This window comes from Sitophilus oryzae, unplaced genomic scaffold (assembly GCF_002938485.1).
Source record: "Sitophilus oryzae breed Bouriz unplaced genomic scaffold, Soryzae_2.0 scaffold_810_pilon_pilon, whole genome shotgun sequence".
In the NCBI taxonomy this organism is placed as follows: Eukaryota; Metazoa; Arthropoda; class Insecta; order Coleoptera; family Curculionidae; genus Sitophilus; species Sitophilus oryzae.
Window position 1 is genome coordinate 3,932,066 of NW_022147429.1, and position 10,302 is coordinate 3,942,367.

Below are 10,302 nucleotides of genomic sequence, written 5' to 3' on the forward strand. Positions count from 1 at the left end.
ATGGTTCTTTTTAGATATAGTTTTAAATAAAAACGCTATTAATTGAGTAAGTAGTTCTAAAAAGGGTTAAAAACAAAGAGAAAAAAACAAATTTGAAAAGAAAAGTTACGTGCTTTTGACCTTTTTACATAATAAAAGCGCCATTTAATTTTGTAAAACGGTCGCCAGCAATTCCAGATATCTAAAGATATTTCACGCGACTTAAGGTCAATGTCTTTTTCGTGAACCCTGAAATTTCCTTTGCAAATTGCTTGCTTTCTTCTGGATCGCTTAAAAGCAACTCGTGTTCGAAATAAATATTCATTTTTTGTAGTAAGAAGAGGTCATTCCCACCAATTATAGTCTTGAAATATTTTTTGTGTTAGTTTAGCGATTATCGAAAAAAAAACCATGGGAAGATTAAATTTATTGTTCGTTGAAAAAATTGCTTTATTGCCTTAATTCAACTTTTTTCCATTGCTGTTTAATGAAATTTATATTTTTTTAATATTTAATATCAAGTAAATTTACATAAAAAGTGAAGGTTTCTTACGGTATAAATATGTAGTAGGGTAATTATTACCGGTAATTTTGGTAATATTACGTAATATTACTACAAGATCGGTAACATTGGAAATATTGTTTTTTTTCACACTCTACTCTTTTCCTTGTTTTTTGGTAAAAACAAGACGAGGCTGCTTTGTTTCTTGTTTAAAAAACTTTTTGGACACTAAACACCCTATGAACTAAATTAACATAAAAATATTTCTGCTATTCTTTCGCCAAACATAGTAAGCCTTCTGCTTCGAAACGAATTTTGCCTACAAATACAAGCAACATACGACTTTTTTAAGCCAGTCTCTAAATGGATAACGATTTTTGAAGCTAACGGACCAACAATCTCAAAAGTTTTTGCCTGTCTTTTTGAAATAAGGTCTATATTATGTAGCAAAATATCAGATTCATCCGTTGCTAGGTCGGAAAACAAGAAAATGTGTGCAATTTTGGAAAAAACGGGCAAGTAAATGCTAAAGACGCCCATCTCTCTGCCTACCTATTATAACCAAATCTACGTTGAAACCGCGAAACGGCGAAACGGCGAAACGGCAAAAATTTAACTGAAGCTGAAAATTGAATACAATGGAGTTCATCGATGAAACTCCAAGGCATCATCCAAAGTAGATCTCATTATGGAAGCATTGAATGGTCCAATACAAAATTAGAGGAAATATTTTTGCTAAAAAATTCGTCCTTTTTAGCGAAAAACATCCGGACGTGTCTGGTGGGCAGAAATTTGCTCCAGCTCTAAAATAACTAAGTTAACTATAGACAATTTAAAGTTACCATCGTAAACAGCCGCAACCAAAAAAAAACCGCTGAGAAAGAAATAGAAGATATCGATTTCAAAGTAATAGATTTGACTCAATTAACGAAAGGGAAAGAAGAACCATATGACAAGATTTATTTTTTAAGTAAAATAATGGATGTTTACGAAGTTCGTGAGAAAATTCAAATTGTAAAATGGTATTTCCAGAAGAGGTCTTATCGGGACATACAAACAATTTTTCCACAAACTTTTGTAAACAGGCCAATTCCATCTTTACCTACTGTATCAAGAGTTATTAATAATTTTGAAACACATGCGGGTGCGTGTTCCCACAAAAACACAAAAAGCCTGATGTGTTGATTAATGAAGAACAGGAGTTAAAGCAAGTGTTCATTTGTGCTACCGCGGATCAAAATCCCACGTTTTCAAGTAATCAAATGGCTGAGGTGGTTGTCCTGCCCACAATGCCCGTATTGTTCAAGAATATTTGAACAATACTTTTCCCAACCGTTTAATTAGTGGATATGGAACTATTTTGTGGCCCGCTAGATCACCAGATCTTTCTCCCAATGATTTATTTTTGTGGGGTTATGTAAAATCCAAAGTGTATGGTCATAATAGGGCTACTAATCTGGATGAGCTTTAAGTAAAAATACGAGAAGCTTTCCAAACTATTAGCGCTAATATGTTAGCCAATGTCAGACGGGGATTTTACGACCGCCTAGGCTTCTGTCTAGCACAAGAAGATGGTCTTTTTGAACACTTGTTATAACTTTTTTTATTTAGAGTAATATTTTAGATTTTTTTTGGGTTTAGAGAATTTATTTATTTATAGTTTTGGCTTGTAAACACACTCAAATAATAAATATTTAAGTATTTACATTTTAAATGTTACCTTAAGTGAAGGTAAACACTTAAAATGAAAATAATAAATACTCGGCACTCCTCGCGTCGTATTCCGAGTCTGTCACGACCGACCCGTCCAGGCAAAACTGCAACTGCGTACTGCCTGACCAGCCAACGCAAAACGGGTAAACGTAAATTCGTCCGGCAACTTGCTATGTTACTAGTAGCCTGGTCTTCTCTGTATATAATTACCAAATATTACCGTAATATTACCGGTAATATGACCGATTCATAAATTACCGGTAATTTTACATCACTATCAATATGTATTATATAAAATAAAAATATTTCTTGCCATATACCTAACTGCTATTTTGTAAAATTTTCAGTTTTCAAAAATGATGAAAAACTGAAAATAACAGTGGGAATAAAAACTGGGAAAATTAGTTAGCTCGTCTGATGATGGAGTATAGGCCCCGAAACCGATAAGGAGAGAGTCAGTTTTTCATTATTTTTGAAAGCTGAAAATTTTACAAAATAGCAGTTATATTATGACAAGATTTTTTTTATTTTAAATAGTAAATTTAAATTTGATATCCATTACGGACCAATAACTGGAAGATCAAGCTAAACGCAGAAAAATCTGTTCATATAAATTTCTCGAATAACCAAATTGAATATACAGGGTGTTTCAAAAAACATGTGCCAGTTCTCGTGAAGAGATTCCTCACAGTAAAAATAAGATTTATTTTTTATATCAAGATAGATCCAATTCTGCCTTGTTTTAAGGGGGTTTTAATTTTTTCCCCATTTATAATAATTTTCTTCAAAGCGCATTTAGCGATTCGAACGAAGTTTTGAGAGTAAAAGTTACTATAGTTGCGACATATTTGAGTGCTAACAAAGTGCCGACACCAGGGACGCGATAAGTTAGATTAAGATTACTTATTGGTAATTTGCTGACCAGATTGTAATTTTTGCTATGTCTTTGGGGCCATCACACAAAAAAAATTGTATTCTGATTTATTGATTGTTATTTCATTAAAGAATTTAATGAGAAAAAATACTGTGCATTATTAAAAAAAATGTTAAATAATAGAAAATCTATTGAATATTAATTTGAGAAAGTTTGTCTGTATATTTATAATAAATTGTTGATTACTATAAGATATTAAAAAATTAAATATGAAATGATATAAAGTAAATAAATATGTTATTAAGTAGAATCAAATCGAATATCCAAGAATGACTAACAAACTGCTTTCATTATACTTTTTCTTCATTAATTTTAGCTGAAATTGCGGAATCCATTTTTCGCTAGTCGGAAATATTTTAACACGTTTGATTTTTTGTTATTGTCTAATTTTAATTGTGAAATGGAAATTGATTGTTGTCAGGAACTTACTGTATTTTTATTAAATTAATATATAAAGGGTATTCCAATAATAGTCTAAGAGCTGGCTACATAAAAAACCTTATCATCGTTACATGGCTAATTTTTTCTATGAAGTATCCTTTTGTGTAGCCATTATGAAATAGCCATGTCTGCCAGCGCGATCCCGGGGCTTAAAGCGGGGGCGTGTGACATTTTGACACTAAAAATATTATAAGATACATGAGTTATAATTGCGAAAATAGCTTTTATTTATTATTAAGAAACGTGGAAAATTGTTGGCAGACATTTTTCTAGTCGCTAAAATGCCGACAGACAACGCGAGAGGCATGAAATTTTAAAAATTGAAGCGTGGTAATTCAAAAGCGTCTAAGTACCAAAAAGTAATTTTTTAGTTACTAAGGTTTTTGTTATAATAAATAAAAAAACAAGTATATTGCGATGAAAAGTACTTTAATAATCACTATTAAGTCTTTGAAGCATAAAACATTTTAAAAAACTTTAAAAAGTAGAAAAGTTTTTTTACAAAAAATTACCAAATTCATAAAACAAAGAAACAGTCTAAGTTCAAAATTAACATAGATGCAAAAGCGTCTATGTTCCAACTAAATATACATCCAAAAAAATAAAACTGAACACGAACGTAGATTAAGTTGCCACTTATTTTGATTTCTTGGTATCATCAATCAAAGTTTCCCAATACCTTAAATATTTTAAAGGTAGTCTAGCATATCTTCAAAATTTTTAAGTTTTTCAGCAGAGATTCGATTCTTGCATTCTAGGAGAGGGGGATTTCCTAAAATATCCTGTATCCTTTTTCCCTGATTGAAAACATTACACTCAGTCCATGCTTCTAGCTCACTGAAATATTTCTTAATTTTCACCATCTTTCGATTTTCCTTATTAACCATAATCCAGGAAACCTGAGATATTTTTAACTTCGTTGTGTTCAGCATTTCGTCGGCAAGTTTCTGAATGTCTTTACAGTCCTCAGATTGCATCGTAAAAGCCTTAAAAGGATTCTTGTGACATGCATTCTTTATCATATCTATTATATTATCAGGTGTGAAAGCTTTTGTTACTCTTTTTTGCTTTTCGATTTGAGCGAAGTCACGATCACAAGGGAGGTATGTGACCAGAAACTAAGAATTTTTGTTCAACTTGCTCATATACCATATACTCCCATAGCCACCAAATATATTAGCAAAAAGAGCATTATTTTATTTTTATTTTGACCAATGCAATTGTCACTCCATATGATCAACTTTTTTGTTGAAATTTTCCATTACTGCTGAGCACATTTCTGGAGTTATGTTACGAATTATTCGCCTAATTTCTTCTTTCAATTGTAGAATGGTTCACGGATTGTTTGCGTAAGCTTTGCTTTTCACATAGCCCCACAAAAAATAATCTAGCTGCGGTAAGTCGCATGACTTTGGTGGCCAATTTACCTTCCCATTCCTGGAGATAAGCCTCCCTCCAAACTGTATACGCAATAAATTCATTGTTTCACCTGTTGTGTGACATATCGCACCATCTTTTTGGAACCACATATTCTTTATATCCATATGTCAAAAATATACGGTCCAATGATATCCAATGATTTTTATACACTGTCCAGCTACGCACTACCATAAATAACTTTTAGGTATGTTATGAAACTTTTATTTTATTCGTTATCAACATCCGAAACCTCTTATTGGAATACCCTTTATTTATGAAAAAAGATATATGAACAAATTGTAACTGTTTTGCCTTGACAGGATAATTTCCATTACAATTTAGTGTAACTATAATATTTTACAGCAAGATATTATATTCATATTGTTAAAAATCAACGATACGTTATCAAAAAATATTCTGTAAAAGTGCACAATTTTACATTTGCATATATTGTTATGTTATAGATGAAATTATATGAAGAAAAAATTGGTTATTAAGCCACTAGCTCATTATTAGATATAAGACATCGTCCTACAAAATTTATTTAAAGAAGTATTAGGATAAAACAAGCAGATACAATTTAGCAAGAAATAATGCAATACCTCAATAAGATATAATGACATTTTTTACAATATCGAAATGTAGTTTTCGAACTGTAACTGTAATACTAATCGGATATAAGCAATTCAATGAACATTGCATTTGCCACCTTGATTTCTAAATTAGGTTGCTGGTGGCTTAGCCGATGTACGTTGTATGTCTCCTGGAGGATGATGTACGAAGGGTTTAAAGGGACAAAATGCTGCAGGCATCTTACCTTCACGGATCAGACCATATCAGAATTATAGATGAAAATATAATTAAACTAGTTTTTCCCGCATAAAATTCGAATTTTATATTTTATTATTTTTTATTATTTTATTTATATAAAGTGTAAGATTTATTATTGCACCTAGTGGCAATACGTGAAAGTACCTATTACATGTGTCTAGTTGTAATTGGTGTCCATGAATAAAGATAGTCGTTTGACATAATTTAATCCAACAGTGTGATATTTTATTTCTCTCCTGGTATGTATCTTTTTATCTTTTTTATAATGTCTTTATAAATTTATAGCCTATATGTTATTCTGATCAATAAGCTATATTATTGTAAAGTTTGATTAAAATACATTCAGTAGATTTGCGTGAAAGAGTAACAAAAATGAATGTATACATCCATCCATACATCCAAATAAAATTTGGCGTTTATAATACCGGTGGCGTTTATAATACCGGTGGCGTTTATAATACCGGGTGCGTCTCAAAAGTGGCTCGCCTTTATAACCTTTTATTTTTTCAGATAAAAAACGAGATTTCGTATGTTAGTATGTGACCTAAATTAGGATTGATTGACGTATTCAATAGTTTTCCTGTTACAGTTCGTGTCGCTTCCTGTTTCACCAGAAATGACTACAACTTTTGATTTTCAAATGGCACTCTCAGTATGTATTTACTTTATTCGATAGACAATGACATTCTGAATAGAAAGACATATCATATGTCAACTTTTGACATTTTCGCTTAATAAAAAGGTATTTTAAATTTCAATCTAGAGTGCAATGGCTATATTAAAAACACTAATTTTTAACCAAGGAGCCATAGAAAAATAGATTTGATAGTGTAATGTTTTTAGTGTCTTGTTCTGACCGGTTTGGTTTGGTTTGGTTTGGTTTGGTTTGTTTTTCAATCATATCTCAATTTTTTCAAATGGAACGAGTGTGGCTCATTTGCATATTTGGAAAAAGCATTATTTACGAATAATTTGAAACCACACACTTGGTATTTGAGTTAACTTTTCGTTATGAATCGTATGTTATAATTTCAAATAAACCATATGCGCAAATGTCAAAAGTTGACATATGATATGTCATTCTATTCAGAGTGTTATTTTCTATCGAATAAAACAAAAAAATACCGAGGGTGCTATTTAAAAATCAAAAGTTGTAGTCATTTCTGGTGAAACAGGAAGTGACCGAAAACAATTGAATACGTTAATCAATCCCAATTTATGTCATATACTGATATACCAAATCTCGGTTTTTTAACTGAAAAAATAAAAAAGTTATAGGGGTGAGCCATTTTTGAGACGCACCCGGTATCAGATATTGTAAGGTTTTATTCTGGAAGGAGAGAAATTATCGTAAGTAATATTGTAGTAGCATAGTTTGGTAGTAATAGAGTATTGTAAATATACAGTATGTCCCCGGATTGTCTTTATAAGAGGATTTTTTTTTATTATTGACATTTTGAGAAAATGCATTTTTCATAAAAAAAATTTACTTGTTCTAAAATGGTTAATCTCGTTTTTACTTTTCCAAATCTTCATAGCCTTTTAGGAAAATTTAAAAAAAGTTAAAAAAAGTCCTAAAAATCAAAACCCGCTTCTATGGTAATATAATGCCGTTTTCATTCTTTGATAGCACACATTTTATTAGTTCAAATTTATATAGTTCAATTCTATGGAAAGAGTGATAATAGTTATTGGAAAATGTTAACAACTAACTAAATGTCAAAATTAATAATAACCATCTATCAAAGAATGAAATCGAAATGCTGTTACCATAGAAGCCTTCTACCATAGCCTTCTGATTTCTTGTTTTTGGTATGAAAATTTGGAAAAGTATAAACAATATTAGCCATTTTAGAACAAGCAAATTTTTTTATGAAGAATGTATTTTTCTAAAAATGTCAATAATAAAAAAGTTTTTCCAAAAAAATGCACAAAATTTCCACCCGGACCTCTCTGGACCAGTCTGACCCTGTCCGTGACGGTGGAGAAACATTACCCCCGAAACGCGTTTTTTGTGGGTACGTGGAAAAATTTGTTTACAAATATATAAGAGCAACAGAAAAGCTCGTGTCCATAAACATTTTCCAGAAAAAATATGTTCTGTTTAGGTGGTAAAATATTCAGCAGCTTTCCACTAAAGAACCAATGTTTATATTAATTATGAAATGGTATCGAGCAGTTAGCGACATTGACATTGACCAAGAAACATCTCTTATTCCAAACTTAAAAGTACCAAAACTAATATTCGTTCACTCACCTTTCAGTAAAAAAATCCCTACAATCGTATCCAAACAAACTCCTGCAAAACTCGAATCGGAGAACTCGCGTATCGTAGTCGCAACAGCGAACCCGAAAACAACAGTCAGTCACACGTGGGGCGGTCGGGAAATCCCCAGGAAGCGACGTCTCCGCAAGAGAGACGCAGGGGCGGCGCGGCACCGGGGTGGTGGTTGTTGGAGAGCAGGGCGAAAAAATAGCAGAAAAATAAGAGCGCGAGGGCCGATCGAGAGAAGAGAGCACCTGTTGTTGCGCGTTGCGCCGGTGACTGAACGGCCGCGACCAGGTGAGGAGCCAGCAGCAGGGGTCAGTGACACACACACACACAACGTAGTCGTCGTCGTCGGCTAACGGGGTTCCTGCATAGCGGTACAAGAGGAGAGCAGTTAGCTTACAGGACCGTGTGTATCCGATACCACCTTGAAGGATGAGCCACGGGAGTGACGAGTCCAAGAGACATGACGTCATCTCCAGTTTTCTTCTTTTTCAATTGTTTTCATCTAGTCTGGTTATATGAATTTCATCTCAGTTGCCATTCCATCTTAGCCACTTCTTGAATTATATCAGCAACTCTAATTTGTCCTCTTATGTTTTTTTCTTAGTTTACAGCGTAGTATGACCCAACATTCAAGATTCTGCCAAGACATTATTTGCAAGTACTTTTGCTAGATTGGTTGCTTCCAATCCGTATATTTGCACAGGCAACACAATTTGTCTAACGTCTAAAACGCCTCTACTAGGAAGGTCAGAAAGGATATTTATAAAAATGCATTCATGGATTGCAAACAAAAATATGTTGGGCAAACTAGAAGATCAATAATAACTATAGACTCAAAGAGTATATGAGGAGCAGACTTTCTAGATATATTTTATTCATTTTTTCCAATTTTGACAAACAAAGAAAAACTGCTACGCATTTTGCAAGAAACTTACCGAAAAACTAGTATACTTAAAAAATGGATAAAAAATCATAAAAATAGTATATCTACAAGTGAAAAATCTAGTTTTGATGATATCTGAAAAAATTGAGAGAAACTGTTAAATGTCCTTTAGACGTGAAATTTCTTTTTATTCATGCTATCAGCTACCACGGTCCGTATCCCTACTACATCGTCTCCAGTCGTAGTTCCATTCATTATTTTAAGTAGTATTATTCACAAGAAATAGAGAAGTTGTAGGTACAGAAAAAAAACATTCTTCATCTGGTAATGACAAAAAAACAGCAGGATGTTCACAGCACAAAAAGACATACTTCTGTTTGTTTGTCTACCACCAATGGACATACAGCATATAGAAAGTCTAAGGTATTTTCGCCATTTAATTCGAATGGGATAAAATGAATTTAGAACGTCGTTTCTGACATAATATTGTAACTTTGTGTATGTAGTTTACAATGCCACCTTTGATTGAAAATCTTAAAAAATTGACAAAATGCATTTAGTAAATCTGCTCCACATATGGCTCAATTAAGTCATGGTCGAGCAGATAAATCTTGTGTTGTTCAACATATTTTTTATAAATAACATTTTAATAACACAATTTATTTCGTTGTATAAATGTTAGTAATTTAAAAATGATCAAACATGTCTCAAAATACAGACAATTAAATACATATGAGAGCAGAAAAAATAAATCAGAATATAGACAATATATAACCCTGTCAAAACAGGTGGAGGTTCGCCATTCATGGGTCCAGAACCGACACTTAGCGTTCCAAAAAATCTCACATAAGACAGTCTCTGTGAATGGGTTAGAGGTACGACGTTTCGGGAATGGAATGACAGCCCAGGAATTGAACATGTCAAGAAAGTCCTAGTAGAGCCATCCAAACGCAGAACAAGAGAACTCTTAAAGGCCGCCAGGAATGAAGCGTACGCTTACTGCAGTATACACGGACCACTGCCGGCTGAGATCACATCTCTGCAGAGGATGGGACTGGTGGAAGACGCCGATTGCCGACTTTGTATGGAAGATGACAAAATCGCACGTTATGTGTACCTGCCCCGCTGGGAGCAGGACCAGGTTTGAAGGAAATCTTGGCAAAACCATGCTAGACCTATCATACATAGTAGACATATCATCGTCGAACATAATAGCCTATGTTAAAAGGTTGGGTCTTGAGGGTGAACTTTAATACCATTTTGCTTTAAAAGAGTTTGTAGAACTGAACCACAATGAGGCCTTGCGGCCACAGTGGAGGATCCCA

General features: G+C 33.1%; 1 protein-coding gene across 1 annotated transcript in view; it reads right to left on the bottom strand.

The window, feature by feature from the left end:
• LOC115889135 (probable nuclear hormone receptor HR3) overlaps window positions 1-8,367 on the bottom strand; it is a 363,768-nt gene extending 355,401 nt beyond the window's left edge. The window contains exon 1 of the mRNA XM_030909073.1: window positions 8,077-8,367. The gene's annotated coding sequence lies outside the window, so the exon portion shown is untranslated. The remainder of the gene's footprint in view (window positions 1-8,076) is intronic.
• Window positions 8,368-10,302: the final 1,935 nt, after the last annotated feature.